This window comes from Dipodomys merriami, unplaced genomic scaffold (assembly GCF_024711535.1).
Source record: "Dipodomys merriami isolate MVZ:Mamm:240054 unplaced genomic scaffold, mDipMer1.0.p SCAF_12, whole genome shotgun sequence".
Classification (NCBI taxonomy): Eukaryota; Metazoa; Chordata; class Mammalia; order Rodentia; family Heteromyidae; genus Dipodomys; species Dipodomys merriami.
This window is the reverse complement of record NW_027202493.1, coordinates 20,214,809-20,240,498: the sequence shown is the minus strand read 5'-3', so window position 1 is coordinate 20,240,498 and position 25,690 is coordinate 20,214,809. Positions and strand designations below refer to the sequence as shown.

Genomic DNA, 25,690 nt, shown 5'->3' with positions numbered 1-25,690 from the left:
GGAAGTGTCACAGTGACACAGTGAGATCCTCTCTCGTACAGGTAGCATATGCTAATAACCATCTTTCAGAGAGGGGACCACCACCGTCCCCATTGCAATGACAGTGGAAGATTGTAGGGATTTGAGTCTTCCTAACAACTACGTTATCCACTGCTACACAGATTACTGAGACTAGGTTCCATATCACGTTAATTGGTGTAATTTCACTGGTTGTTGAGTTCCATTAACAAGTATGGAGAAAGGAAGAATGAACCAACGCAGTCGTAACATTTGGGGGGGGGTTGGGGGGGAGGTCCGGTTGTGGGGCCTGAACTCTGGGCCTGGGAGCTGTCCCTCAGCTCTTCAGCTAGCTCTCTACAATTTGAGCCACAGCGCCACTTCGGCTTTTTTCTTTATTGCTTATGTGGTGCTGAGGAATCGAACCCAGGGCCTAATGCATGCAAGGCAAGCGCTCTACCACTGAGCCACCTTCCCAGCCCCAGCAGTCATAACTTTTGATGTATATACGTAAAATGGAACTAGGAAAATTGAGGGGATAGGAGGGGTTGAGAAAGACAGAGAAGAAAGATGAAAAACATGGCATTGATCAAGATGCTTTGTACTTATAAACCGACACTTTTAATTGAAACCCCTCTGTACAACTATTTAATGATTTCTTTTTTTTTTTTTTTCTTTTTTTGTCGGTCGTGGGACCTGAACTCTGGGCCTGGGCACTGTCCCTCAGCTCTTCAGCTCAAGGCTAGCGCTCTACCACTTGAGCCACAGCGCCACTTCCAGCTTTTTCTCCTTATGTGGTGCTGAAGAATCGAACCCAGGGCTTCATGCATGCAAGGCAAGCACTCTACCACTGAGCCACCTTCCCAGCCCTATTTAATGATATTTTTTTTAATTAAAAAATGAACAAACTCTAAAAAACTTCTAAGTGTTTTTTGGACAAACTTTAGTCGACATTTGTACTTCTCAGGATGTTTGCTCCTAACGATTCTTGCCTAACCTGTCTCCACTATCATAAATACAAAAACACCCAACAACTAAACTGAAGCATACATTGTTCATTTATTAGACACACTAAAGCAACCAACAGGCACATAGGATTTAAACATCACATTTATTTCAGAAACTTAGCGATTCAATTCTTTCTAGCTTGTGTGAGTCTATGATTTGCTTGAGTTTATCAGCTAAAATTAAACTTCTTTGAACAGAAAGGGAGAAGGAGCCCCCCCACACACACATACACAGATCCACACTTCTACAACAGTTATTTAAAACTGGCTCCTATTGAGCTATGTGCCAGTGGCTCACGTCTCTAATTCTAGGAGGAAGAGGAGGATCCTGATTCAAAGCCAGACTGCGCAGGAAAGTCTGTGAGACTCTCATTTCCAATTAAACACCAAAAAGCTGAGAGTGTAAGCTATGACTCAAGTGGTAGAACAACAACCTTGAGTGAGCAGTTTAGGGACAGCCCTCAGGTTCTGAGTTCAAGCCTTATTGCTGGCAAGAGAGAGAGAAAGAAACAGGGGAAGGAAGGAAGGAAGGAAGGAAGGAAGGAAGGAAGGAAGGAAGGAAGGAAGGGACAATCAACCAAGAATACTGGTTAAATATCAAAAGTTCTGTCTCTAGGTAAAATATTATGTATGTTTTCACTTTATATCTTTATTTACAAAGCATTTAATAATAATCTAAAATCTAGTCAGCAAAGAATACTTTTGAGAAAGCAATCAGGTAATAAAGATGTGTTTGCCACTTAGTCAAATTCCTCTGAGCTTCCTGGAGTATCAAAACTTTTGTATACATGGGGAAAAAATTGAGAGAGCCCATGAAATGTGAAATTGGAGTGTTGTCTGGAGATTGTGAACTTCCTACTGACGTTAAGACCTCTGCTTTCTGTCATTGTTTAAAAAATGATGGCACATTTTATGTTAGGGCACTAGTTCACTCCTGGGAGGACTGAGCATCGATCCTTGGAATCAGCAGAACCTTCTAGAGATCCTGTGTTTTCTCCAGGGTCTTCATGTCTCCTGTAGGAGGCACTGACGATGCTCACATGTTATAAAGCCTGACAAATCACAGCCTGAGGTAAAAAAGCCTTAGCACTGAAAACTATCAAGAGGAATTGGAAATGAAAAGTGAATGTAATGATATTCATTTAATTTATAGCTAAATTATAATAGGAAAAAAGTTCCACATAAAAATGCTTAAAAAAATCTGAAGTCTACAATTGCAACAGTTAGCAGTATGATAATGTTCTCTTGTGTCACATTACTAATATTTTTTTGTCAATGAGACATTAAATCTAATAAGTTAATGACGAAGTAATGGCTTCTTGGAAAATAACGTGTTTTTTTTTTTCATTTTGAATTTCAAAGCTGCTTCAGTTTTGAGGATGCTTGTAATGTCTGTGTGGAAGGGGATTGTTAGTATTGAATTACTTTCCTTCCTTCCTTCCCAGCTGACAAATTGAAATTGACGAACACAACCCAGCCTCTGTGCTAAAAAAAAAAAAAAAAAAGACAAAAGAAAATTCCTCCTATAATATTTTGTACAGCTTGCCCAAGTAATTTAAGCCACAAGCACAGGCTGCAATATTCGACTCCCAAAATAATCAGACACTAGTGACATTTATAGAGATGAAGCAAGTCTTTATTTATCACCCCCAACTATTTACTTTGTGAATGTTCATCCCATAGGAAAGTTGCAAATAGTGCAATGCACACCCATTGGTATGAACAGCAATAAGTACTGCGTGTGTGAGACAGGCTGAACAGTGGCCTTCTGAGATACATAAGGTTGCAGTATTAAACTGTAACCTCAAAATGTGATCATATTTGAAGAGAGTTATTGAAGAAGTGATTAAGATTTTTAAATGGGGCCACTAGGATGATGCTAATCCAGCCTACTGCTACCCATGTAAGGACAGGAAACTTGTCTGCACAGTGGCACAACACAGCAAATGCACAGAAGCAGCAAGAGCCAAGAGGGAAGGAAGTCTCAGGAAAGCAACCTTCCCTGTGACTTTATTTATTTATTTTTGATGCCAGTCCTGGAGCTTCAACTTGAGATCTAGATGCAATCCCTGAGCCTCCTTGCTCAAGACTAGTGCTCTACCACTTCAGCTACAGGTCTACTTTCAGCTGCTTTTTCGTTTTTCTTCCTTTCTTTTTTATTTTTATTTATTTTTATTTTAGTGCTTAATTGGAGTTAAGAGTCTCCAGCCCAATTGTTTCTAACATATTTATAATGTAATTTTTTTGTTGCTTTGTATGTCCCTCCCCCACGGTATAACCCCTGTTTTCACTGTATTTGATGTTGGTATAATTTGGGGAAGGGAAGGGAAAAAACAAGTTGTTTAAATAGGGATACAGGTGGACCCATTGTAACAATGAAGTGTACAAGATGCTATGTTGAAAAATGAACTTTACAACTTTGGCCGGGGTGGAGGATGGCGGGGGGGGGGGGGGGGGGGAGGGAGGAGTGTAGGGAGTTTACTCCCGCAGATGGGAGGGCAGGGATGGTAAGGGGAAAACAAAGGAGGAGGCAACCATGCTTGATAAGAAATGTACTCATTACCTTGTTGTGTAATTGTAACCCCTCTGTGTGGCATTTTCACAATTAAAAAAAACTTATTAATAATAAAAAAAAAAGAGTCTCCAGCCCAGGCTGGTTCCAAACAAATCCTCAGATCTCAGCCTCCTGAGTAGCCAGGATTCCAGGAGTGAGCTACCAGCACCTGGCTTTTCCTTGATTTTTAAATTCTGTGTGTATGTGTTTTACATTTTTATTATTAATATAAAGGTGATGTACAGAGGGGTTATAGCTACACAAGTCAGGTAAACTGTACATTTCTTTTTGGACAATGCCATTCCTGTCTTCTCTCTCTACTAGTTAAACTGTGTTTAAACTGGCCAATCTTGGGTATATTCTTATGACAGCCTGAGAAAACAAACATAGGCATATACCCTTTTGCTAGATTCACCGATTGATGACATCAGCTTTGCCACATTAGTATAGTCTTTCTCTCTCCCCACATATACACCCAAACTCACTCATATTCAGGTGCACAGACTCACAATACATATCACACTTACATACACATACAGACTTATGTGTACCACACTTCAGACAAGGGCAGAGCTGCATGAACTATCTGAACATCAGTTGCCAATATCTTGACATTTTCTGAAAAATCAGTATATCTTTTTTTCTTGTAAAATCACAATAACAACAAGAATAGGAGGAAAAAAGAAAGCAGATTGCCATTAACAAAATTAACTTCACATTTCTGGGGGAAACCATTTTTATGGAGTAGCCCCCAACAAGAATAATATCTGTAGCACACCACTGCCTAAAGATTCTTATTTCCATACAAACATCATCTGCAAATAGTGCCATGTACATGGCCCCCTTTTTTCCTTTCTTTTTCCCCCTAGGTTTATTCTATTTTGTACTGACAGCTGTTTAATTTCAGGAGAAGGAGAACACACCTTCCTGTTTGTATGTTTTTGTAAATGATACTTTCTGAGAGCCTGAAGGACCTGCTAGCTTTTTATATTCACCAGCAATGCTTCCTGCCCTCCCTTTCCCTGGAGAAGCACTTAATGAGCCATAGACTCGTGGAAGTGAGCAGAGATTACACAAGCATTTCTGGTCTTGCTGACAGAGTGCTTTCCACTGCACCTGGTAGACTTTGGTTTTCACACTGGAACCACTTCACTGCTAATTAAAGAGAGATTGGTTTGTTGCCCTTTGATTTTAGACATCTTCCCCCAATTAACATACAGCTCTGTCTTTCAAACAGAAAGTTAATATCCCCTCCATTCAGGAACTATAGAAGCTTGCTTTTCCTCCACATATATTCATGAGACATCAGGCTGGTTTGACTGTATACACAGAATAAACAAGTAACTGTTTATTAATAAACAAGTAACTCTGACTATCTGTAGATCTGACCTAGCATCCATCTCTCTTATCAACAGGTTTGATTCTTAGAGTTAGCAGTACATAAATGCTATGATAGCTCACTTTCAGAGATGCCCAATGACACCTCCCCTAACTTCCCAAGGGCTGAAAGGCTGAATAACACAAATAAATTGAGTTTCCTCATGGTGCATCTCTAGGGAGCTTTACCACAATCTCTCTTCCATAGCTTTCAGCAAACAGAAAGTCATCTGAAAGTTTCACGTTCATGTAACTTCCTTGTGGCTTAGTGCAGTAGAACTCATCTGTACATCTAATCCAGTCTTCACACAAAAGCAAATTTCTATTTCAGTGAAAAGGCAAAGATGCTTATATCTGCTTATACTATGTATTCTAGCAGTGGGAAACTACTCTTGTGGGAAAATTCACAGAAGTGAAAATGGAGCAATTAGACAGCTCAATAAAATAAATGGAAATTTAATTCAATAGAGCATGGAGAATAATCATATAAATTCGGGATTGGTATATAGAATATTATCCTAGTCTTTTCAAACCTCCTGATACACACAAAGCACATTCAAGTGGAGGTCCTTTAATAACCTCTGTTACGTGATGTTCAAGAGCTGTGTGAAACAATGTTCTTAGGTCATCTCTATTTGGACATCATAATAAACTGTATTCTTTTTTATTGTCTTATGGTCTTGTAGTTCTCTACTTAAATAACTTCTCACAAAATGCCTTTTAGCTTGGAACACTTCTAAAATAGTATTACAACTAGCATTTCGTTTTCTCTTCCCTGGATTCTCTTCACCCTGCACTATGTGACCATTGCCTACAATACCATTCTTTTTTTTTTTAATTTTATTTTATTTTATTTGTGAACATACTGTACAGAGGGGTTACAATTACATGGGCAGGATAATGCGTACATGTCTTACCAAGCATTGCAGCCTCCTCCTTTGGTTTACCCTTCACATCCCTTCCCAGCCTCCCCCCTCCCCCCCATCCCAATCCTTCTCCTTCCCCCCCTCCCCCCCCACCGACGTTGTAAAGCTCGTTTTGGACATGACAACTTGTACTTCTCATTGTTGCAACAGGTCTACCTGTATCCTTAAACAACTGGTTACAATACCATTCTTAGAACCTCATCTTCTAAGTTTGTCTATCCCTCCCTCCCTCCCTCCCTCCCTCCCTCCCTCCCTCCCTCCTTCCCTCCCTCTCTTCCTCCCTCCCTCTCTTCCTTCCTTCCTTCCTTCCTTCCTCCCTTGCTTCTTTTTATCTTTTTTTTTTAACTAATACTCTGAGGCTTGAACTCAAAGCCTTATTAGCTTTTACTTGATTAGCTTTTACTCTCACGTATAGTACTCTACCACTGGATTTCTAGCTTCACTTCTGGCTTCTTGGTGGTTAACTGGAAATAAAATTTCATAAACTTTCCTGCCAAGCTGGCTTCCAACTTTGATCCTCAGAGCTCAGCTTCCTGAGCACCTAGTATTAAATACATTTCCCTGTTTCTTTGTTGGTTCCTTGTTTCCCCATTAGTCCATTCATTAACTCATCTATCTGAATAGCTGCCCTGATAGGGTTTATTTATCCTGAAAAACCCATCTTTCTGTAGGTTTTATTTTGTTAATAATTGTTTCCTTGTGTGTGAGTTAAATTAGAACTGAATTTCAAATCCAGACTTGTCTGTTTTCCTCTAGTTCTTTTTTTTTTTTTTTTTTGGCGGGGGGGGGGGGGGGGTCCGGTTGTGGGGCCTGAACTCTGGGCCTGGGTGCTGTCCCTCAGCTCTTCAGCTCAAGGCTAGCGCTCTACCACTTGAGCCACAGCGCCACTTCCAGCTTTTTTTTTTTTTTGCTTATGTGTTGCTGAGGAATTGACCCCAGGGCCTCATGCATGCAAGGCAAGCGCTCTACCACTGAGCCACCTTCCCAGCCCCTTTCCTCTAGTTCTTGACTGTCAATCTCAACAATTGCTAATTACAATTCAAGTCAAAATCACCTGGTGGTGGGAAGCATAGCTCCCACTTAGAATGTAAAGGAAGGGGTGGCATAGTCCAAAAAAGAGAAGTTTAGTCATTATCCAGTTCATGAGATGGTAACCCCTCTGTATAACATCTTAATAATGAAATTATTTTTTAAGTACTTGCCTTGTATGAGCAAGGACCTGAGTTGAAACTCTAGTACCACTTAGAAAATAAAAAAGCACTTGGAGATAAACAGGCAGTAAAGAAAAGCAATCTGTATTTCACCTATTCTGCTACATTCTACTTCAGAGTCCACAAGACTTGAGGCTTTTGGATCATAATTGACTGACACTGTCCTTGAAACATCCAAACTCAAGATTGGGTCACTGGAATTTGAGGTGTGTTTGTACTTATTCAGGTATATACAATCTATTGAAAGAACTGATGTAGTCGTGTGTGTGTGTGTGTGTGTGTGTGTGTGTGTGTGATGAAATTCTAGATCTTCTCCATATATATTAAGTGTATATTCCATTACTCCAGTACACTCCAGTACATACCTAAACCTCTTGAATAATAATCTGCTATTCCTCCTCTTGCTCCTCCTCTTCCTTCTCTCCTCCTCCTCCACCTCCTCAGGGACTCTTGCTCACTTTGCTTGCCAAGCTAATGCTCTACCATTTAAGCCACACTTTCAGTATGGCCTTTTCTAGTTATTTTGGAGGTACAGTCTCAAAGACTTTTCTGCCTGGGCTAGCTTTGAGCCTGGATTCTCCAGATCTCAGACTCCTGAGTAGGTAAAGCTGTGAGCCACTAGAACTGAGCTTTTAATAAGTTTTAATCATCCAAATTTGAGATTTTTTTCTAGATAAAACCCAAAGTATTTAATGAAGCTTAATAAATTTACATAACAATAAATTTACATAAGCTTAATAAATTATCATCCATCTAAATTTAGAGTTCTCTTCTGGTCATTTGTCCATAGGTTCTCCATTACATTCTTTTTTTTTTTTTTTAATTGTAAAACTACTGTACAGAGAGGGGTTACAGGAGCAAGGTAATGAGTCTATTTCCTATGGAGCATTGTTACACTCTCCTTTATTTTTCCCCTACCATCCCTTTCCTCCCCACCTCCCTAACTCCTCCCTTCCTCACCCCCCCTGGAGCCTGCAAAATTGTAAAGTTCGTTATCAACATAGTGTCTTGTACATCTCATTGTTACAATGGGTCAACCTGTATCCGTATTTCAGTATTTTCTTATTTCCCTTCCCCTCCCCAGATCAGAAAAATGTATATACAAGATGCAGGGCACAGGAATCAAATACAGTGACTACAGGGTTGGTACCATGGGGGTAGAACATACAAAGAAAGAAACAAACAAACAAATCACATAGTACATTATGAGTACATTAAAGAGAACAGCAACAAAGATAAAACCTCTCATGTCCCTATCTTGGGGTTCATTTTGCTTAGCATCAGGTTATATGGTCATATGTACATACATAGCTTTTGACCTCTTCTGCTTGTCCTAGACATATACTAGTTATTGCATAAAGGGAAACCATGGGACCTATGTTTCTCTGAGTCTGGCTTACTTCACTTAATATCATTTCAAATTTGAGATTTTTATTCTTAAACTTTTAAGTCTAGTGTCTAGATTCTAGTATCTTTTGTTTCATCTTTAACTTACTAACGTTAAGATTTACCAGCCTCATTAAAAAAAAAAAATATATATATATATAATTAAATATTTTAAAATACACTAGCACTTAAAATTGTTGTAAAATTATTAACTTTGAATGTGTTATTCTAAAAATATAGTTTTAGATTTGAAAAAGAGATAGTTAAAGCAGTTACTTTATAATTTGTGCAGGAGAAATAAAAAATAAATATTTATTTTATCTATATTACATAAATTATATTTGTGTTATGAACCTTACATTTGTATAACATACATGTGTAAAATATAAACTCTAGGATGTTAAATACTTTATCTCCACTAACTACAAAAGTACAAGTACTTAGTAAATACACATAATAATAATAATAAATAATTATTATGAAATATTTATAAGTATTTGCTAACTGAATAGCTGAAAAAGATGTTAGCTTAAAAATAATATAAAACACAGCCATGCTTCTCTCTCTCAAGATATCTAGTTTCCAAATGTAGCAATCATTTTGTCAATTACTTTCGGGTTAAAAAAAAATAAACCCACTTCAACATGGTGCATGCCAATGTAGGCTGATGGTTGTGATTGTGTATGTGTAGACAGATTGGACATCCTGCTTTTTCCCATCAAATGAGAACATCCAACACATTTTTAATAGCTTACTTTTTACTGTTATTACATTTTGAGTTTAATTCCATTCTCAGCCTTACTTTCTTTTTTTTTTCTGTAAATTGTCCGACACTCTGCAAGTTTTCTCTTTTTTTTCCCATTCACTTGAAAAAAACCTCCTGGAGATTAAGATAGATTTTTATCTATGTTATGAGCCCATAGTTTTTCAATGTTTTATTGTTATTACTAAGGTGATATACAGAAGAGGAGTTGCTGTTTCATTGGAGTCAGGTAATGAATATTATCTTTTTTTTTTTGGTCATGGGGCTTGACCACAGGGCCTGGGTGCTATCCCTGAGCTTTTTCACTCAAGGCTAGAGCTCTACCATTTAGAGCCACAGTACCACCTCTGGTTCTGGTGGTTAATTGGAAGTAAGTGTCTCATAGATAGACTTGCCAGCCTGGTCTGGCTTTGAACTGTGATCCTCAGACTCCTGAGTTGCTAGAATTACAGGTGTGAGTGCCTGGCTTATGAGTACATTTTTTTTTTTTTTTGGACAATATCACTCACTCCTTTTGCTCTCTCCCAATTTCCCAACTCCTATCCCCGCTGTCAAGTTGTATAGTTCATCTTCAACATAGTTTCTACTAAGTGCATTCGTTTTTTGTCATTTATTGTTTTTTTTTCTAACTTATTTTTTTATTGTGAAAATACTGTACAGAGGGGTTACATATACATGGGCAAGATAATGAGTACATTTCTTATCAAGCATTGTAGCCTCCTCCTTTGTTTCCCCTCATTTATTGTTTTTTAACCTGTGCAAAGTTTTCATTGTTTTCTAGATTAAATCAATTTGATTTTTTATTCAGCATTTTGAAAGTCTGATACATGGTAATCATATAAAAGTAATCTACTCACCTATAATCCTACATATCTGTGAGAATCATGGTTCAAAGCCAAGCTAGGCAAAACCAAAACAAAACAAAACCCACAAGAGCAGAAGACTCATCTCCAAAGTAACAGCAAAAACTGAGCTGGAGACATGATTTAAGTAGTAGCATACCAGCCAAAAATCAAGCAGAGCAAGACATGATTTAAGTGGTAGTATACCAGCCAAAAATCAAGCAGAGCAAGCTTGAGATGCTGAGTTCAAACCCCAGTACAGGACAGGAAATTTAAAAAATGTATTTAGATCCTTTACTGGATTCTCTATCTGTCCCAATGATGCCACAATTTTTATATTTATTCTGTGGTAACACTGTTTTAATATTATTGTTTTTTATTGTTTTATTATCTCTCAAGGCTGATCACTAGCACAGAATACCTTTCTGTTTTATAACTTTTCTAGTTACTTATTTTTGCATGTATACTTTAGAGTCAGTGTTCTATATTTAAAGAGCTAGATTTAGCATAATTAAAACATTATAAAATGTATACATGTAACCAAGCAGCATCACGACAGTGTTCTACCTTAAACTTTTCCAACTAAATTTTCATTGAGTACTTAAGTTAAAGAAGCAAGAGGGGGAACTGTGGGTATGTTTTAGAATGGATATTGTAGGTCAAAACAACAGCACATCCAGGGAGAGCCTGAGCTGAACTGTATGCCTCATGTATTGGAACAATGGAAAAGAGGCAGGTTTTGCTGCAGCAGAGAAAGTAAGAAGGTTGAAAGAATAGCTATCTGAATGACAACGAGGCAAGGTGAATCGGACTCCATTATCCCTCTTAGACTTTTGTAAGACTGGTTTTAAGACTGGAAGAAATGAAAAGTCACTGGCAACTCAGAACATAGAGTGTCATATATGAAAATATCCAGATCTATTCAATGTCCAATCAATTCATTTATGGGTCTCTATCTGAAAGAGGTAATCAGCCCATGCAGAAGAAGAGAAAAAGGAAAAGAAATAAAAAGGTAAGGAAGGACATTGTGCACAGAAGATTGCAGTACTATTTGTTAGGGAAAACTTGACAATTGAAATGCACATGAAAGGTAAATAATCATTAACAATCAGTGCTATATCCATTTACTAGACAAGGGAGCAAAAATAAGTTTGTTGTTGTGATGGTGTTTTTGTTTTTATTTTTTTGGTGCCTTCCCTGAACCTTGAACTCAGGGCCTGGGAGCTGAGGTCTGATGTATGGCCACTTGAGCCACACCTCCATTTTCCTTTTTTTTTTGTTGTTGTTGTTCAAATAGTATTTGAACTTGCGCCTTGTGATTTCTAAACAAACCTTCTACAGTTAAGTCACATCTACAGCCTCAAAAAAAATGTTGTTTTTTCCTGGTCCTGGGACTTGTATTCTCTGGGCTTAGGCAATGTCCCTGAGCTCCTTTTGCTCAAGGCTAGCACTCTACCACTTGAGCCACAGTGCCATTTCTGGCTTTTTCTGTGATTAATTGAAGATAAAAGTCTCAGGGGACTTTTCTGCACAGGCTGACTACAAACCAGGATCTTCAGATCTCAGCCTCCTGAATAGCTAGGATTACAGGTGTGCGCCGCCAGCACCTGGCTCCAAATAAGTTTCAAGGCATAAAAAAATAAAACGGTAGAACTGTTATTTGCAATGTGGTACCATAGGAAGAAGCGCTTGCTTTCCTTTTGGAACTATTGACTGGAATATTCTTGGGTCAAGTGATAGGGCTCTCAGGAGGATGAGGTAAGTAGAGGCAGAGCAGGCACTGGACAAGCAAGGAGCTAATGTTCACTGAGACTTAAGTTGCTGGCACATGAGAATTCATTTTACTTTTCTCTCCACTTTTGATATACTTGAGAATTCCATAAAAGTAAGAAAATGAAAAGACTATAAACTCATTAAAGACTGAAAAATAACTGAAGCATAAAAGTAAGGAAATTATTCCACCACAGTTTTAGCTATTACTTTATTGTGCATTTAAGGCAGATTCTTACTGAGGAAACATATTTGCAATAAACGTTTTTATGTACTAGACAATCAGGGTTCTGAGGATTAAAAGAGATTATCCATGTAAATTATTTCACCCTGAGTTGTCAGGATATATAAACCTGTTGTTTTTTCCTCAAATTTGATTTTATCATTTAAGATACATTACAGTAATATTTCATCTGTCTACCTAGCTTTCTTCCTCCAGATAAGTTGCCTGCTGCCTACAAGGCATGTAATGTTTCATAATTTACTTAGATATTGTCTTATTGACATTTTTCCTTTTTAAAACATATCATAATACACGTTCGCATGTCTGCCTAATTATTTCCATGAACTAAATGTTGGAAATGGGTATGTTGGGCCAAAACAAATGTATTACGATGTTTTTCTAGTTGTTCTTTATAGAAATGGTATTCATATGCATTGTCATTATGAGACTATGAGAATATCTATTTGTCCATACTCTAAAAACAAGGGATTACCAATATTTTCATATGTAAAAATTCTGCCTTTCTTTTTAAATTAGCTTACATTCAACAAAGAAGGGGAGGATTTCATTATTACACTGTCACATGTTTTTATTGTATTTCAATCAATTTCACTTTCCCAAGTTTCCTTCTCCCCTAAGTGCATATGTATAGTCTACTTTTATCTATACTATCAAAAACACCAATGAAAAAAATTCTTCACTTTGTATTGGAGTCTATTATTTCCTTATTCTTAGAGTTCTTTATATTAAGACTCCTATTACTTGGTGATATGTGTTGTAGAACTCTTTCCTTAGTTTGCCATTCTCCTGTAATTTTGTGTAATTTCAAATATATCAACCTCATTGTACACACTTATGAATACATTTTTTGGGGGGGGTTCCGGTCGTGGGGCCTGAACTCTGGGCCTGGGCACCGTCCCTCAGCTCTTCAGCTCAAGGCTAGCACTCTACTACTTGAGCCACAGTTCCACTTCTGGCTTTTTTTCTTTTTGCTTATGTGGTGCTGAGGAATTGAACCCAGGGCCTCAGGCATGCAAGGCAAGCACTCTACCACTGAGCCACCTTCCCAGCCCATGAATACATTTTTAAAGCAATAACACTTGCTGAAAAAAATATCAGCCTATATTTAATGAGATTTAGGACTTAAGTGGTATTTTTCTATTTAAAAATTGTAGGAGTTTTTCTGCAGTCTCTTTAACACTGCTGCATTAATTTGTTTGTACATCTGACTTTAATCCATTTGGGATTTAATACTAGGTGAAGATATACAATTTATTCCTAAATTCATAGCTAACTGTCTCAGCTACTTTATTGAATAATTCATTGTCTTTGTCTGGCAGGAGCTTCCTGTCTTGTTATTTTTCTTTTAGATAATTTTTGTTGGCTCTTTTCTTTCATTTATTATTCCATATATACTTGAGAAGCATTTGTAAGTTCCAAGAAATTCCTGAAGGGACTATATTTGGAATAACTTTACAAATTAGATGAGAATTGGTATTTGTCCTATAGCAAATGGTCTGTTTAGGAACATAGCTTTGTCTTTAGACTTTTGAGGTCTTTTAAGTAGTGTTGTGTGTGTGTGTGTGTGTGTGTGTGTGTGTGTGTGTGTGTGTGTGTGTGTGTGTGTATTTGCATGTGCCAATCCTGGTGCTTCAACTCAGGGCCCAGGTGCTGTCCTTGAGCTTTTTTTGCTCCATGTTAGCATTCTACTATGTGAACCACAGCAGCATTTTTGGCTTTTTTTGAGTAGTTTCTTAGAGATAAGAGTCTCACAGACTTTCCTGTCTGGGCTGGCTTTGAACAATGATCCTCAAATCTCAGCCTCCTGAGTAGCTAGGATTATGGGCATGGGCTACCAACTCCACTCACTTCTAGCTTTTGGTGGTTAATTAGAGATTGGAGTTTCATGAACTCTGTTGTCCAAGCTAGCTTTGAACTATGTGATCTGAATATTTCAGCCTCCTGAGTGATTAAGAATTCTAGACATGAGCCCCCAGCAGCTGGCTGTCATTTAATTTTATTTTAATGGCTTTAAATGCAAATATCCACATGAGGGTACTGGTTCATATGTTGGAATATATGTTCTGAAGTAAAGTATGCACTGACAATAGACCTGCCAAACAATTTTGCCCTGTAGACTTCTATAAACTGAACTTATTCTTTTTTCTTCCTTTCATTTATTTATTTAATTTTGCCAATCCTTGAGCTTGAATTCAGGGTTGTCCTTCAACTTTTGTGCTCAAAGCTGGCACTCTACTTTTGAGCCAGAGCTTTATTTTTGACCTTTTGATTGTTAATTGGTGATATGTATCTCAAGGACTTTTCTACCCAGGCTGGCTTCAAACCATGATTATGAGATCTTAGTCTGCTGAGTAGGTAGGATTTTTAGGCAAGAGCCACTGGAGCTTGGCTTAATATATACTATGTTTTTTTTTTTTTTTGGTCGGGGGGCGGTGAGGAGGAGGGTTGACGTGGTATCTGTGTCTGTCTGTGTGTGTCTGTCTGTATTGAGGCTTGAACTCTGGGCCTGGGCATTGTACCTGAGCCTTTTGCTCAAGGCTGATACTCTGTTACTTGAGCCACAGCTTTTTGCCCATTAATTGGAGATAAAAGAATCACATACCATCCTGCTTGGCCTAGATTTGAAACATCATCCTCAGATCTCAGCCTCCTGAGTACCTAAGTGCAAGCCACCAGTACCCAGCTATACTTTAAGTAATCGAGTAGTAATTGTGTGGTGAGTATGTTTGTGTGTGTGTGTGAGACTGAGAAAGAGAGAGAGAAAGAGAGAGAGAGAGAGAGAGAGAGAGAGAGAGAGGTAATTATGTGTGTAGGTATGAATACCAATCCTGGGCAAAGCTTGAACTCAGGGCTTGGGGTCACTCTAAGCTTTTGTGCACAAGACCACCGGAGCCACACCTCCATTTCTGGTTTTTGTTTGTTTGTATTTTTTGGTGATTAATTGGAGACAATTAATTGCCTGTCTTTGAACTGTGATCCTCAAATCTCAGCCTCCTAAGTGGCTAGTATTATAAATGTGAGCCACCAGCACTCAGCTGGTAATGTTTTTTAATGGAAGCATTTTTCTCATTATTGTCCACGGATCTTGGATTATTTTTAAGTAGTTAAAACGTATCCTGCAGATACAGTAGGGTCTTTATCTCCTACCACCTCCACTTGAACTGTGCTTTTCAGAAACTCCCATCCAAAAGTAAGAAGTATTTGTGACTAAAACTGTCATATGTACAGAAAAGCAAAATTGATGAACATGACAGCATCCAGTCAAGGATTGGAATAATCCGCTTATAGTAATAGGACTTAGCAATTTAAGCCGTATAGCTTGATGAATGATTTGTATTTCTACTGATACAGAAGATATTTATTTCAAAACACAGTATAAAATCAGCAGGAGATAAAATAATAAATATCCTTATTCCAATTTAATTTTGATATAAAAACATCTATAGCCATGTGTTAGTAAATAGAAGGAAAATAAAATAAAATATTAACCACAATGGTTTATCTCCAGGTGGTACAATTTCATGTAGTCAATCCAAATTTTCTAAACTATTATTAGGACTCATTAAAAAGAAAAACACAGGGAAATGGACGGATCTAGAACAAATCCTGATAAGTGAGGTGAGCCAAGCTCAGAGAGACAAATGGTCCATGTTCTCTCTCATAAGCAGAAGCTAGGTATAAAATACCAGGACATACAAATTATGCAGGACTCTAGGCATTCACACACGGTGAGACTAAAGGAGGATATTCTTAGAAGAGGAACAGAAAGCCCTAATGCTTATGTGCATCTGATCATATAAATAATATTTATCAAAATGAACTCCAGGAAATGAAAACAAGAGGTTTTTTTTGCCATTTTGGTTTATTTTCTTTTAGCTCTGTTTGTTTATATGTAGAGGGAGGCACAGACATGAAGGGAAAAGGGTGAGAAAATGCACTAGACACTAAGTTGAAAATAAACTATATAACTTGTGGGTGGGATGGAAGGGGAAAATTGGGGGAGAGTAAGGAAAGGGGTAACATTGTCCAAAAAGAAATGTACTCTTTACCTGACTTATGTAACTTTAACACCTTTATAACAACAATATCTTTAAATCACTAAAGTAATAAACAAACAAACAAACAAATAAATACACGCATGTGGCCCATGATACTCAGAAGGCTGAGATCTGAGGATTACTATTTAAAGCTAGCCTGAGCAGAAGCTTCTGTGAGACCCTTATCTCCAATTAACCACTTAAAAAAAAGTGGAGCTTTTAGTGGAGCTATAGGTCAAATGGTAGAAGACCAGCTAAGAAATAGTACCCCCTGAATTCAAGCCCAAATACCAGTACAAAGAAAACGAACAAACACAGCTGCCTTCAAATTGTTAATGCACTTGTAATCATATTTTATGTCTTCTATATACAGAGAGCAACCCTGAAAAAAAAATCAAAGCTTTACAGAAAGGACTAATCATTCTTCACTTGTCACATTTTACTTAATACACCTATGTGCAAACTAGTTTTTTTTTCACTCTGTCTTCCAGGAGTATACATTACAGTACTATAAGGAGGATGCTTTGTATGATTGGTCCTAGGGTAGGGAGATGCAAAGTATGGCTATGAGTTTGTTTTGTTTTTTGTCTGTTCATTCAGAGGAAAAAAGTAAAATCAAATACAAACTGTTCTCTGAGGGAATCTCTTCTTATTAACTTGTAAATTTGTATCTATAAGTCACTCCATCTCTGTAGAATAAAGTCATCTTTCCTATCAGTTTCGCTAATTCTGGGCACATCTAGGTGTTCTAAGAGCTAAATAAGTCTCAATGCCCCATGACAACCTGACCATAGTTTCCCAGATGGAGGATAATTTCTCAAGATTGTTGTGCTATTATATTGTTCCACTGGAGTATTCTTATTCTCATCCAGGTGCTGGTGGCTCATGTCTATAAACCTAGCTACTTAGGAGGCTGAGATTTGAGGATCACTGTTGAAAGCAAATCTAGGAAGGAAATTCTGTGAAACTCTTATCTCCAAATTAAACATTAAAATGTGGGAAGTGGAACTGTGGCTCCAGTGGTAGAGTACTAGCTAGCCTTGAGCAAATAAGGTCAGGGACAGAACCTCGGTCCTGAGTTCAAGCCCCACCCAGGATTGCCATACATACACACACATGAATACATACACATGCACACACACACAATTCTCAAAGGTTAACACAGGAATAAAACAGTCAATGGATCAACATTAATAACTTGGGTTTTGGTTCTTAGAATTTGATTAAAGTAAAATTCCAAGACATCTATCCAAAATGAACCCTTTTATTTCCATCTAGCAGCATTACCTTTGTGGAGAAAGACTTTCCCTTATATGGGTCAGGAGATCCCTGCTACTTTCCTTTGCCCCTCACCCCTGTAGGATTTCAAGTTCCTGTTCAGAATCAGTGTTCCTCAGAGCTGGATCAGCATAACCTCAGAACAACTCAGAAATGCAGAATGGCAAGTCCCATTCCACACCTGTGCAATCACTTGATGCTTCAGCAAAAGCTCCAGATGATTCATTCCACATTAATGTTTGAGGAACTCTAATTACTTCCTGTCTCATCTCTACTCTCCACATACTAACGTGCAATTTTATATTGCAGCCATTCCAGGAAATTTCCCATTCAAACTGGCTTTTTCTTCTCTGTGATTTTATGGTGTTGGATCTTTTGCTTAGGTAAACTTCTTCTGAAGCATCCACATTATTCTAGATAAAACCTAGCTTTCTCTTGAACTTCCTTAAGTTCTTCAGCCTCTCATTCTGTCTTCCAAACACCATCCTAGTGCTTGAGGCATAAGTATTTCTCTTGTGTTCTGCTAACAAATCTTTCCCAGTGATTTTTCAAGATTCCATGTTGAGGTATGTGGCTGTCTAGATTCTGAGCTTCTTATATGTGCAGTGAATATGTCATTTTCTAAATTGTTTATTTGAACTGATTCAAAAGAACAAAAATGATGTAGATATTTTTTTCTATGTGTGTACACTGAGTAAGATTTAAATGAGGCTAAACATGCCTATTTTCTCAAACACTATCAAAATTCTTCTAGCATTTGGAAATGCACAATATGTTATTGTTACCCATAGTATCTGTATTGTACAAAAGCATTCCAGAATTTCTTGAACTTAACTGATGTTTAGAACTGATTGATCAGCCTTTCCCCAGTTGCTTAGCATGCACAAGTCATTGGAGTAGATCCTCAGCACCTCAAAAAAAAAAAAAAAGTAAGAAAACTTGGTAGATGTTTTCTTATTTCTCTTCAGAGCTTTAAGTCCTATAGTAAGTTGGATTGTGGCCTCCCAAAAGCCCTGTGCGTGTTCTAATTCCCGAGATGTGTGAATGGAACCTAAGAGCGTTGATGAAAACAAGATGAAAGCAATTTGGTGACATCCAGATAAAAGCGAAGCAGGAAGTAATGAGTAGGAAAGCCACCTGCCTCCAGGCCGAGGTAAACATTGTTTCAAGGACTTCCCCCAAATCCTACAGAGAGATCTGTTTTTGTCCTACAGGCACCAATGCTTTGCATTCCCCTGCACACAGGTTTCTGTAACAGAGTTTATCTTTAGTATTCATTCCAGTGCAGCAATAGCATATTGTGATTGAATCCTAAAACTAAAGAGGCTGAGCCAGGAAGACAGGAATTTGGGGTACCAAAAACAAACAAACAAACAAACAAGAGGGTCTAAGCACAACACCTCCTCCGTTGTGATGTACTGCTAATTCTTGCCTCAAGTCTCCAAGAACAGTAAACTTTGTATTCCAAGTGGCTCCTGTAAATCTTTTTTTTTTTTTTTCTTTTAACAGCTTCTCTGCCTAAACCTCCCTGAATACCCTGTGGTCTCCTGTGGCATGTGTAACTTCATTGTAAGCTATTCTCCCAAATAAATTAATCTTTAGGGAATGTCTCTCCAATTTTAATTTAGGTTGACACAACTTAATTTAGGTTGACACAACTTACTTGGCCAAAAAGTTCTTGCAGATGTAATTAGGCTGAAAACCTTAATGTGAAGTCATTTTGGGTTGTGGGATGAACATTACATCTAGTGACAAGTGTCTTCATAAGAAACACACAGATACTATGTTGAAAATGAACTCTACAACTTATAGGTAGGGATGGGAGGGAAACACGGGGAGAGACTGAGGGAAGGCATGACATTGTCGAAAAAGAAATGTACTCTTTATCTAACTAATGTAACTGTAACCCTTTTGTACATCCCATCTATGATAACAATAAAAAAAAAATTAAAAGAGACACAAAGGAGAAAAGGAGAAGGTCATGAGTCAGAAACAGCTGCTCTTAGAATCCCAGAGGCTGAGTTGTCAAGAATGAATTCCTATTTACAGTCTTCAGAATGAGTGTAGCCTAACACCTTGAGTTCAGGCTGTTGGCTAGAAAATACATTTTCATAAATTATTTGGGGGAGGGCAGCCTACAAGTACAGGGACAGTGAACAAATGTAGTCTTTTTTTTTTTTTTTTTTTGGTCCGGTCGTGGGGCCTAAACTCTGGGCCTGGGCGCTGTCCCTCAGCTCTTCAGCTCAAGGTTAGCGCTCTACCACTTGAGCCACAGCGCCACTTCTGGCTTTTTTTTCTTATGTGGTGCTGAGGAATCGAACTCAGGGCCTCATGCATGCAAGGCAAGCGCTCTACCACTGAGCCACCTTCCCAGCCCCAAATGTAGTCATTTTATATTCAATGTACATTATATGAAAATTAAACTACCTAACTTGAGAGTAGGGACGGAGGGGGAAAACAGAGAACAATGGAAGAGGTGACACAGATCAAGATACATTGTACTTATAACCTGATTTATGGGACTGTAACTTCTTTGGACAACTAGTCAATAGTAAAATAAATTAAAAATTCTACAGATGTGTGGGCCTGATGTATTTAGAAACTGTCAGTAGAATGAATCTATACTCTTAGACCACAATACAATCAGTCCCTAGATGTGTTTTTGGACACCCACCCTAGAGATTACTCCCTTCATTTACAAAGTATCAACAAGCTGCTCCTTTTATCAACTTTAAATATTCAAAATAAGGTTTTGTGCGTGGCTCATGTCTGTAATCTTAGTTATTCAGGAAGCGGAGATCTGAGAATTGTAGTCCAAAGCCAGCCCAGGCAGGAAAGTCTGTGAGACTATCTTCAATGAACCACCCAAAAGCCAAAGGTGGGGCTGTTCCTCAAGTGGTTAGAACACCAGCCTTGGGCACAAAAGCTGAGGGACAGGGCTCAGGCAGGCTCAAAGATCAAGATCTGTGCACATGCAAAATTAAATTAGCCGGACATCAGTGGCTCACACCTGTAATCCTAGCTACTCAGGAGGCTGAGAAAAATAGAAGTGGTGCTGTGGCTCAAGTGGTAGAGTGTTTGCCTTGAGCTGAAGAGCTGAAGGATAGTGCCCAGGCCAAGTGCAAGCCCCATCACTGACAATAATAATAATAATAATAACCAAAATTTTCCAAGTAATTCTCACCATCCATATTCAAACTATTGCTTCCAACTTATTTGTAGCTATTCAAATGGCAAATAGCCTAGCAACACAAGTCTTCAGCTAAACACAAGATAAAGGAGACATTTTAGGGTATCTAGGGACAAAGTCTGTCACTGGGTAACTTATTAAGGGGCTCTGTGCCAATTCCAAGTTGGAAAAGCTTTATACATTTTTCTTCTCTCTTCTTAAAAAAATGCATTGTTTAGAGAATAATTCCCTGTATTAGTTTGTTTTTATCTTATAAAGTTGCTCATATGTGCCAACTTCTATAAGTCTACAGCAATTAAATGTTTACTGATTCATTTTTAAAACCATATTTCACTTTATTTGCTCAAGATTCAATCATTTATGAAAAAAGTACCATGGGTCTTCACTGTCTTGACTTTTTTGGTTTGCTTTGTCTTATTTTTTCTCCTTAATTCAGTGGTTTTCCATTTTTTCCCTTCTAAAAGCGTATGGGTCCTTCTTTCCTTTTTCTTTCTTCCTTCCTTCCTTCTACTCTTTCTTTCACTCTTTCTCTTTCTTGTGTGTGTGTGTGTGTGTGTGTGTGTGTGCATGCACCCTGGTACTGGGCTCTAACTCAGGACTTCATGCATTCTTGGCTATTTTGTTCAAAGAAGATACTCTACCATTTGAGCTATGTATGCTTCTACTTCCTAGATTTTCATAGGACAATCATAAATGTTGATAACATTTCAGTCAGAAAACCCAAAAAAAATCCTTCCTAGAATAGTTGTCATAGAAATAATTTAATATTCCTGTCTTTTGACATGCAAATTTTCTCGGTTATCTGAAAGTAAAATAGCATACCATTTACCCAGTCTTCATTCTTTTAATTTAATTTACATTTTTACCAAAAAAAAAAAAAACATCCTTTACTAAGATCAAAAAGTACATATATAGTGTATTTTAAAAATCAAAGCACAGGGCTGGGAAGGTGGCTCAGTGGTAGAGTGCTTGCCTTGCATGCATGAGGCCCTGGGTTCGATTCCTCAGCACCTCATAAACGGAAAAAGCTGGAAGTGGCACTGTGGCTCAAGTGGTAGAGCACTAGCCTTGAGTTAAAGAGCTGAGGGACAGCGCCCAGGCCCAGGATTCAGACCCACGACCGGAAAAAAAAAAAAAAAAAAAAAAAAATCAAAGCAAAGCTACAGATCCAAAACTATCTCTTCTCTCTAGCTACATAGGCACAAGGAATATTCAGCTTAGTTCACTCTTGAACTTGCATGATATTTTAAACTTTCAGTTTTAGGTATTACCAAGTTTTCGATTATGAAACAAAGATTGACACTCTTTACTCTCTATGGCCAACTTCCCTTCAACTATCATTTCATTATATTGTATTCACACTATTTGATAAAATCATTTTCTACCTCATAGGTGACCAAAAATATCTAGAGCTGAGCAAATAAGCTCTTCAGTAATCAACAACTTAGTTTTTTTAAGTGAAGATTATAATTATCTCATTTTTCTATGTTTAATTTTTCCTTTTTTTAACATACCAAATGCAAATTCATGCCCATACTTTCCTATGGGTTTATAAAACATTTCTTAATATAGTCAAACATCTATCAGATAATCAGTTCTATTGACTTTTTTTTTTAAGGTATCTTGTGTGAATCTCCTGTCTTTGGCTTTATCTTCTGCTAGCTGTTGCTGTAATCTTGGAAATTTTCTCTCACCATCATTTTGGTAATGCCTTCATCTTTTATTTTCAAATATTCAGGAGACATAATCAGTAAAGCATAATAGCCAATGGATCATGATGAAATATTGTAGGTATACATGCTAGAGAAGTCGATTTCATTAAAAATCTATCATCTTGACAAAACAAACAGTTCCTTAGACAAATTATACTTCAAAGCTCTCAAGTCAAACTGGTTCATCTGCTCATTAATGTCAGGAATCAGTTTTGTTCTTTCTTGTAAAATAAATACCTGGCATATGGCAATTGCTTAATGAATATTTGTTGGTTGTCTTATTTACTATTCAAAGCCTTTGGCACAGGGAGTTTATAATCCAGAAAAAGAAGGTAAATAAATTAAATGAGTAGCATGAATTCAGGTAATCCTTAAGGCTATAAAGTAAATAATGAATGGTAAGACTTTATGGAGTGAGAGGCAAGATTAGAGAGAGTATTTAGGGAATGGTTTCTCTGAGCATATTCGAGGAAGGCAAGATTGGAAGAGAAATAAGAGGAAGTAGAAGAAATTGACATGAATGACAGAACTTAGACTAATGTAATAAAAAGAAAGGAAAAAAAATCTTAATGGATTTAACAGAGAATGGGAGCAAAGCAAATTTGGAGTCAATGATGATTTCAAAGTGCATCATCAAAGTCAGATCACAACGTTTATATAAAGCTTGGGACTCCTAAGAGGTTGGCAACTTTAGAAATTCAGTAGGCTCTGATTGAACCCATAAAGAAACATGTCAAAAACATTGATAGAGAACAGAACAATGTGGGCCTAAGAGTCTTTATTAGAGGACAGCTTGGTTTATAATAGATTCAGGGAGAGTTAAAGTAAAAAAGGGAAGCTAATGTAATAATTTGGAAGTATGAAAGAGGCTTAAGTTAAGTAAATAAGTTTTTATTTTTATGAAACAATTCATCTTGACCAGGATTCCACATAAATGTAACTGTACTCTGAAAGCAAATTGAAATCAATAAAAACATGGGTCAGGAGGGAAAGATGCTCATAAGCATCTTGGGAGAGGTTTTAAGGAGGTAGAGAATGCTGTATTCCTCCTTCACATCCCCAACGTACTACGAACTCAGAAATTACTTTTTCTGTTTGAGCAATCATCTGCAACAGGCAGAGAATTCACTTGTCTATAAGCTCCCAGATTAAACTTCATTGTTATTTGAAACTTTGACTCTTATCAGAATAGCTTTCAGCTACAGAAGTTCTACATGACAAAGAATAATGACAAGAGTTGTAAAGATCAGCATAGGGATCCTTCCCTCCCCTAATCCACCCCCTTTTCCAAACAGGTATTAAGAATGGCCACATAGCTCTCCTATCTGAGACAAGAAACACAATTACTGGGACATCTTTAGCTGATTAGGCTGTGTCTTAGGTTGAACACAAGGTCCATTAAAACACTCAGAAGAAAAAAAAAAGGCTTATTCAAGTAAGGTTTTAACCTGTATTTCATTCAAAGTTTTATTATACAAATGTAAACACATTTTAAAAACATTTTACAGAAATATTTCCCTCAATTGCATTTAAAAATGTAGATTTAAGCCGGGCACCGGTGGCTCACGCCTGTAACCCTAGCTACTCAGGAGGCTGAGATCTGAGGATCGCGGTTCAAAGCCAGCCCGGGCAGGAGAGACCATGAGACTCCTATCTCCAATAAACCACCAGAAAACCGGAAGTGGCGCTGTAGCTCAAGTGGTAGAGCTCTCGCCTTGAGCTGAAGAGCTGAGGGACAGCGCCCAGGCCCAGAGTTCAAGCCCCACAACCGCCAAAAAAAAAATAAAATAAAATAAAAAAATAAAAAAATAAAAAAATAAGAATGTAGATTTAACTATTAAAATTCTTGTTGTTTCATTTTTGAGACCTGGTATCACTATTATCTATCCCAGACTAGTCCTGCCTCTATCTCCTAAATGCTGGGAATACAGGTATGAGCTACTCCATCTTTGCCAACCTCCAGTTACTATCACCTTCTCCTCCAGACTTCAGTCATCTGACCTTGAATACCTTTATGGAGATAAATCTGTGAATAGAGGCTGTTTTTTCAAGGATTCAGAACTATCACTATTTGGTGATTGTGAACTTATTGGCTCTATTTCCACCTCAACAAAATTAAGGAAAAAGGTCTCTGCGAGTTAAAAGAACTACTTTAGGTAACAAGAAGCAGTTGGAATTGTATCTGGTAGATAGCAAGTCTACAAGAAATTATTATTTTAAAAATGTATGTAATTTCACATTTAATATCTTTTCTTTTTATACTTCCTACTGCATTAATTTATTGCTATGTAGAATGCTTATGTGGAGATAAGTTCTGTCTCACACTTGATACTCTCTAGGGCAGAAGTTTCATTCTCTTTAAGCACTTCATAATTTTTCAAGAAAACGACTAAAATACAACTATCTCCATCTATTCTCATTACCTACCTATGTCCTTTTTTTTTTTTTTTTTTAAAGTTTCAGGGTCCCGTTGATAGTGTTTTATCACATTCCACTCAGGAAATCCAACAAATCAAAGTTTTAAATTCTTTCTCTAGTCTTCATGAATTGATGTTCTCTTTATCTTGTTATACAAGATTTAAAAAAAAAAAAACTTTTTTTCTTCTTTGAACCTCAAATAGATTGATTGTTTCAGCCAAACTACCCTGTCTTTCAGTTAAGAACAAGCCATCTTCCTAAAACAACCTCTAATTGGTAATCTTGAACTATAGTATGCAGGCTAGCCTGTGACTTATGAGGCTACAAACAAGCATCCAAGTTTGCTTCTACTACTTCTAGTCTACAACATCACCTCCCTCTCTTTACCTTTTGAAATGTAAACTTGCAGGCCACACAAAAAGCTAGGTCCACTGAACACACCAACTATCATTGTCTATTTCTTACTTTATTGTTTCTTCTGGTACCAGGAGTTGAGGTACATAAAAGTTGAGAGGTTTAAAAAAAAAAAAGAAAAGAAATATTTTAGAAGTTGTGAACATTTTTAAGAGGTCAATTTAAGGTGTGTCTCTAGCAGTCAAATAAACAAGACTATAATTATCTAGACCCACCATGATAGTCTATTCATTCAAAAGCTTCCCTGATCTACCAAGTAAATGTGCGTTTTTACAGAGGGAGACACCTCCTAGCTATCAGATAAAAATCTCCAGGGAGATTGCTACTCTTCTTTACACGTAAGGATAAGTGCTAAGAAGCCTTGAAACTCACTGTTAGCAATAAGATGTTTCAATGTGACCACTTTCATTCAGTATGGCTATACTCATAGCATCTTGTTTTTTAGTCCTGAATATACTTCAGTCTGCCTGTGTTTTCAGAAATATGTCTATAATCCCTCCCACTGCTAGTACTAAGATCTTCAGACTTAATATTTCTTCTCTACTATCTCCTTTTCATGATGCA

The 25,690-nt window shown here is 37.5% G+C and overlaps 1 protein-coding gene across 1 annotated transcript in view; it reads right to left on the bottom strand.

The window, feature by feature from the left end:
- The window catches only part of Triml2 (tripartite motif family like 2), a 65,931-nt gene that overhangs the window by 27,871 nt on the left and 12,370 nt on the right, over positions 1-25,690 (bottom strand). The window lies entirely within an intron of this gene.